The following is a 7399-nucleotide window of genomic DNA, read 5'->3' as shown; positions in this document are numbered from 1 at the left end:
TAATACGTCATGCTATGAGATCTATAGTAAAATATATATTTAATTATAAAAATAAGATTTGTTTATATATTGTAAATAATATAAATATTATCTATTTAAATAATCTGGCTTATACGCTTCATTAGCTACATACGTAAGAGTAAAATGAACGTCTATCCAATCTACCCCGACACAAACTTTTGATGAACGGCAAACGGCTCTCGTCACGGTGCTTTGCAAGTTGGCAAACATTACAGAAGATTCAACCTCAAACATTGTCAAAGCAAACATCGTCACTTAGTGATACCTAAACTTTATGTTCATTAATCAAACTGATAACTTGCACAGTTTATTTGGCTATTTAGAAAAATCAAAATAATCAAAAATATATATATAAACAGAGAATTTGAATTCATATATATATATATATATATATATACACATATATTATATTTTTATATTTATTAAGTATATTATTTTAATACTTAAAAGTGCCTTCTTTTCCTCTTTAATTTTTAAGATATTCGTTCTAAATGTACCTTTCTAATTTTATGAATCCAATTTTATTTAAGTAAGTGTCTAAAATCAAATTTCTTATAACTACTATTATCTTGGCCGTCTAATAATAATATTAATATAATAATAATAATAATAATAATATTTAAGTTTCAGCAGAGAAAGAGAAAGAAAATTTTATGAATATTAATCAAAGTGGAAATTAGCAAGCTAATCATATTCCCACGCGAAGGTGACGGAATTTGGTGAGAAGGGAAGATAGAGGATTGCGTATATAAATAAACGTATAACTGCCAGAGATGAGAAGCCGCCGTCAGCCCAAAACAAAACATGAAAAGTAAAATACAGAGAGCCTTCTAGTCAGCATCCATGACTCTTGTAGGAAGGCTAGATCGCATGGTAGGATTTACTATATCTGTATCTGGGTCAAATATAGCGCCTTCGTAAAATACCTGAATTAATTGTTTGTCCGAATACCAGACAAAAGGGATCCTTCATTCTCAGAAACAGTTTGGTCAATGAACCCTTCACGAAAGCCGAACTTAACCTCAATTTGATCTTATTTCACTTTGTATTCACGATTACCTGAATTTATTGAAAAATATGTATGGAACTCAATAAATTTTACTGATAATCGATGTCATCAGAGATTGCTAATTACATAGCTTAAAAAATTTGCTAATTTAAAACTTGACATCTGGTTCAAACAATTATTTCAAAATAGGATTATTATAAATTTAATTTAAGTTGATTTCCTTCAAAAATCAATTTGACTTACATATAAATTCCACATGCAAGATTATAAGGATGCAATGAAATCAGTTTTTGGTATCACTTACCAATACCGTTGCATCGAAGAAACTGCCAAGCTTTCTTTATCCTGGTACGAAAGTAACTTCAAAGCTATAGAGGTGATAATGTAAACAGTCCTTGCCACCCATAATACAAGACTGAATTTAACTTTAGAGACGCAGATATAACTCACTTTGAATCATTAGTAAGTTTGCATGAATCTAGACAAAATACAAAAATTCGTAATTTATTATGATGCCTGACTTTAAAATGAAAAATAGCAACTTTAATTATTCCCACCATTTGTTTTTTATAATAATCACGACATATTCTATAGTGAATATAAATGTGGTATTAGCATTTTCAAATCAAATATGTCGCTATTAAAACGAAATCCATAATCAAATAAAATTAAAAATTATCATATCAAACGTTACTTCAGAAGAATTACACAGATCTTAGTAATATGAAATACGACACATAATTTACAGATATGGTATGGTATTACAAATCTGGCGTCAAAATTCTAAAACCGTTAACAAATTGAACAAATTCTAATATCGGTATCTTGAATCATAAAATGGCGCCTAGCAATTGTTATGTATCAATGTGAATTTCGTAAAATATTAGTCAGATTAATATTTCTCTCTGTAACGTAATTTATAAATATATTAAAACAAATATATTGAAGTATATTTTAATAATAATAATAAAAAGAGTATAACTTTTATTACCAGAAAGATATTATTTAACCTTTCTTAATCTGTTGCATTTAATCTCGAATTGTAAAGAAAATAATGAGCTCAAATTGAAATGGATTAAATGTTCAAAGCTGAACACTATTTGGTGTAGTTTGTTACTAATTTCCGCTACTGTAATTACCTTTATGTGATATTTGATACAATTTAACACCCTCTCGAAGTCAGAGCACGTACAGTCTGTTCCATACAGTGTCTCACAATATTTGAACTAATAACGAACATTTAGATCGATCATTATAGCGGCGGTTGCTAAGTAATGGTTTCAAATTTGTAAAATAGGAATATGACCTATCTCGGTTATAATTAATAATTTTTAAATATTTAATATTCAACAAACTCATTATTATTATCATATGCTCTCAACTCATTACTATTACTATTATGAAAAATAAGATATGTATTTTTAGTAAAAGGTTAATTTAGGTATCCTGCTTATACTCATTCGAGTGTCTCACAACAAGATGCTATATACTATACATACAAGTATATCAGAAATGACTTTGATCACCTAAACAGATTTTGCTAGAACAATTTTTTGTATTGTATGTTTATAAGCTCACAAGTTTAATTATCTTTACATACTAAATAAAAACACTCACTAAAAATCTGACGTTACGCAATTCGAATCACGAATGACACTTTGAAATATGGCCACTTGCCAAACTTCTATATTACGAAAACGATACAGATCGAATTTCGTTCTGATGGTTGTCCATATATTGTTGATTACTAAACGACAGGTGCATTTCATAAAACAGAAATGACAAATATTTATACATATTACAAGTTGGATAGCTTAATGACTATGTTATTCTTATCACTTTAGATATCCCTTTGATAAAAAAATTAGAACTTAGCTGATACGATAAATACATATTCGAATTTATTCATACTCACTTAGAATCTATTATATCATAATCATAACTTCAAATACTATTAGGTTATCCCATAAGTTCGTGCCGACTTTTGTATATACATTTCATATTTTAAAGAAAAACAAGAGAACTTTTATCGAGACGGAATAATGGTCCTACCAGAAAAATGGGAAGAAGTTATACAACGAGAGGGGGATTACATTTTTTCATGAAACTGAAAGGTATGTAAACAATCTTAACATATATAACCGTTCGAAAAACGGCACGAACTTATGGGATGACCTAATATATTGTTAGAATAAAGAAATTCAATTACTTTTATGTCTAACTCGAATATTGCTACTGAATATAAGCTACTTCTTGAATCCAGTCGAAATACAGATCTACATCACTTGTAGCTCTAGCAGTAACGAATCTTCTGTCGCAACGCTAATTGACAGATCGTGCAGAAAAATGCACAATAAACTCTACACTCTACGTTATGTAACTAGATCTACATAAGTATAAAATATCGAATTATTATTTTAATTTTTTTATAAGTTATTATGAATTATGCACTTATACAACTAACGGAATGTTGAATATTCATTTATTTGAGAAAACAAAAATAAAATATATTTCTAATACGAAAAGTATATTACATTATACCATATATATTGCATCGATATATCGATTGCGACATCTACCATTAATTGCAGTAGGAAAAAAGTGCGTAATCCGGAAAATTTGAATCCTTAACCTAACTAAAATTATTATGCTTGTAAAAAGAAACGCCGTCGTGTCAATATTTTAATAATTTTATCATTGTTATATATTGTTTATATGAAATAGAAATATGAATATTGAGAAGTCAAAGTAAAATAATGTAAAATTTTGCAATCTATTAAATAATAATTATTCTAATAGTTGTAATTAGAAATTCTTTCTGTTATTAATTTGTCACATTTTATTATTATTCATTCTATACAAAGGACAATAAAACGAATATAAAATGATGTGTTAGCAAATAATAAAACTAATTGCTCGTATTATTTCCTCAAGTCTTATTTTCTCCTTTCATGTAAGTAATATATTTCGTGTTACTTCAAACTGCACAAAGTTTTAATAGACAATCGTATAATCGCAAATTCCGCAAAATAGAACTTCCATCTAAAGTATAATCAAATAATCGAGGTTCTACCAAATTACAAAGCCCTTAATGCTCCGTCCGTGATTTATGATGAACGTGGGTGTGTATAAAGGAACGAGCACGTGCAAACTCGATGCTTGTGCTTAACGGTAACGACGCGCCACGCGACGCGACCCGTACTGATCCGGTCTTTTGGAGCCATGAAAGCTCATGTTTGTGCCTGTTTGACAAGCGGTCAGGCCACTTTGTCACGTGTACGACGTGTTCACGTTAAATAATGCCGACCCAGGGTTACGCGCCCGATCTCATTGATATTCCATTTATAAGAAGCGCGAGTAAATACCATCAATACTTGCGAGTAGGCGCCGTGCATTGGTCACTATCTACTTTCTATTCTTTTATAAATTCAGTCCATTACTTTGTTATAACCTATTTTTATACCTTGATAGCGGAGTGGAATCAATTATTCCTATTGCGGACATTGATAATACTTTCAGTGTGTGTATTTTCTGTTTGAACATATCATAACAATTATGGAAAGACGATTTCGACTATAAAGTATCAACAAATTTTAATTCCGAACAAGGATATTACCCGATATAATAACACGTCGTAAACTAACAAACTAAAATGATTATCGCAGGAATTCTTTTCTCCAGTTATGCTTTTAGAAGAACTAGTTATTTTAAGTGACAACCGATGCTTCCTATATAGATAAGGTATCTGTATTTTTTATATGCAATTTCGTAACATCATAAAATATGAATTTCCATTCTTACAATTTTCCTAAACAAACAGTATATAACTACATTATTTTATAACAATGTTCTGTGTTAAAATATATTTTATTATAAGAAAGAAACATATATTAAATCAGCTGATGTGTAACGTTGAAAATTACGATCGATGAATATTTTTTTACGGTCTGAAGGTAATATCCTAAATGCCACTCGATAGTACCAGTGTTTTTCTTTCTGGAGATATTTCGGTCAAATGCAGTTCCTTTTTAAACTCTGAAGAGATACTCCACGAAGCGAATATGACACCCACCAAATTTACGTCCGTGAACTCTCGTGAACTTCTGAACTCGTTGTCTTATCTTTTCTTTGCGGACAATGACGAAGGAATGGCATCCATCGTTGTGCATGTCATTGCTCACCGGTTGTGTCTTGAGTTTACGGGACTTTAGGACACACTCCTGTCTCTTTTTGCATTGCAAATTACTCAAACTGAAATTTAAACGCCCTCGCAATTGAATTAAAATCCAGACACAGAATGGTGAGGTGCTTTTTCCTTTATGGGTTGAATTTCGCTTATTTTTTTATATAAACGATTGTCATTAATGTTATTATTCTATCATTTTATATACTTACCTTAGTTTTGTCAAAGAATATCTTATAAATTTGAAACAAGAAAAAAAAATATACAACTATTAGCAGAGCGTGGTTTCGATCCACGGACCTCTGGGTTATGGGCCCAGCACGCTTCCACTGCGCCACTCTGCTGTTGGATACTGGGTTCTATAAATACTTATAATTCGTTATAAAAATATAGAAATGCAAAAATGTAAGTAAATTTTAAAAATAAATACCATAATGTAAAACATGTAAATTTATTCATATATAATGTATACAATTTATTTGAAAATATAAGTTTTATGTAAGGTTGAATTACACAGAATACTATTTTACATAATTATTAATACACACAAATTTTTCAACGAAGATAGGCAATGCGTCATCGTTATAAAAGTTATAATTGCAAATGTCGTCTCAGATGTTTCATTTGTAGCTTTTGCTTTTTCGCGTTATTATATCATGAAGTTTAGACTAGTTTAAATTTAGTTACTTCGTTCGAAGAATGTTTACGTGATTGGAAACAACTTTGTTAAGATGCTACCTGTATATACCCTGAGGCAAGTAATCTAAGCGGTGCAACATAGATTAACCACCTGGGCTGAAGTATGGAGATGCAACGGATGCAAATAAGTATCTTAGTCGATCCAGGTGTGCTCCCCTTTTAAGATCAGCAATCTTAAACTAGCCTCCACCTATATATGTAGTATCAACCGAGCCACGTGCTTCAACTGAAGCTTACCTTATTGCTAGTCCACACTAATACTCCGGTTCTTTCGACATGCAATTAATTCTGTATTGACATTGTGCATTCAGTTTTTTGTAATTACAGATAACAGGTTTGAAGAAGCTATAGATTAGTTATTGTAATTATTGTTAATTTAAAATATTTATTTAAATTAACATGTCACGAGATTACAAACTTTAATTATTCGAATTAATCATGATACATGCTGCGAATATACAATTGATTTTTTCGAATAATCGAATAATGTTGTTTTCTTACGAGAAGTCATTTATTTTGTACTATTTGACGAATTAAACAAGAACAACAATTTTTTAATGAAAATCTGAGAACTGCTTTTAGTTTGCAATCCATTGAGCAAAATTAATATTCCGATAATCCATTGTCTTGTCAATAAGTGTTCCGATAATGCTACTGATAATTTTACAAAAATATACTCAAAATATATTCTGAAAACAATTTATACCGTATAGAACACAATAAAATTTAACGAATAACTAAATTATCACCGAGTCCTTCATAAATTCTAAACTAACAAACACCTATCCGCAGTATATTATCATCTTTGAATATTCTATTTTTTCAGAACTGCAAACGATAGTGTTCTCAATATCCTCGCATATAACTAACGAGAAAGAAAACACTATCTAATTTCTCTGGCTTTGCATGAGTCTGAAGCTTACGCGTTGAGATAACTGTAGGTTCTGGAGAGCAGTAGCAGGCTTTCTATCGGTCGCGATAGGATCACGTTTTAATTTAATGTAACCCTGTCCAACCATAGCCTGTTATAATCGCGTTCCCAGTACACGGCTGCATCTCGCATGGATATGGACACAGTAAGCCTCCATAGAGTCTTGGACAAGTACATAAAGCGTAACAAAGTAAGACGCGGGTGCGTGGCGAGTCGGTGACTCCCCCGATGCAGTTCCTGGTGACATCTGACTAAGCGTTCTATTTCGACGCACCCTCGGAGGTCGTGTGAGTAATCCCCGGACCGCATATATCCGCGCAGGTGGAACTCGTTCGAGGATTCTACGAGTTTTGGATAGATGGCCGAAAAGTCATGTTCATGCGTGGCACACCCTATAATTATCGTCCCGATATTATTAACCACCTTCTGCCGTTCTCATTTTGGCGTTACCGTGCTATTAACTGGTACGCGAAGCGATCAGGAATTGGGCAAAATATTCATGTCAGCAATTGTGACTTAATTCAGGTGAGCATATTAATTGATAATAAAGTTTGTA

At 31.3% G+C, this 7399-nt stretch overlaps 1 non-coding gene across 1 annotated transcript; it reads right to left on the bottom strand.

The window, feature by feature from the left end:
* Positions 1-5485: 5485 nt before the first annotated feature.
* On the bottom strand, positions 5486-5557 carry TRNAM-CAU. Its single transcript has one exon. It is a non-coding gene; the product is annotated as a tRNA-Met (tRNA).
* Positions 5558-7399: the final 1842 nt, after the last annotated feature.

Source organism: Bombus terrestris, chromosome 1, assembly GCF_910591885.1.
Source record: "Bombus terrestris chromosome 1, iyBomTerr1.2, whole genome shotgun sequence".
In the NCBI taxonomy this organism is placed as follows: Eukaryota; Metazoa; Arthropoda; class Insecta; order Hymenoptera; family Apidae; genus Bombus; species Bombus terrestris.
The sequence above is the reverse complement of the archived record's forward strand: the minus strand, read 5'-3'. Positions and strand labels throughout refer to the sequence as shown.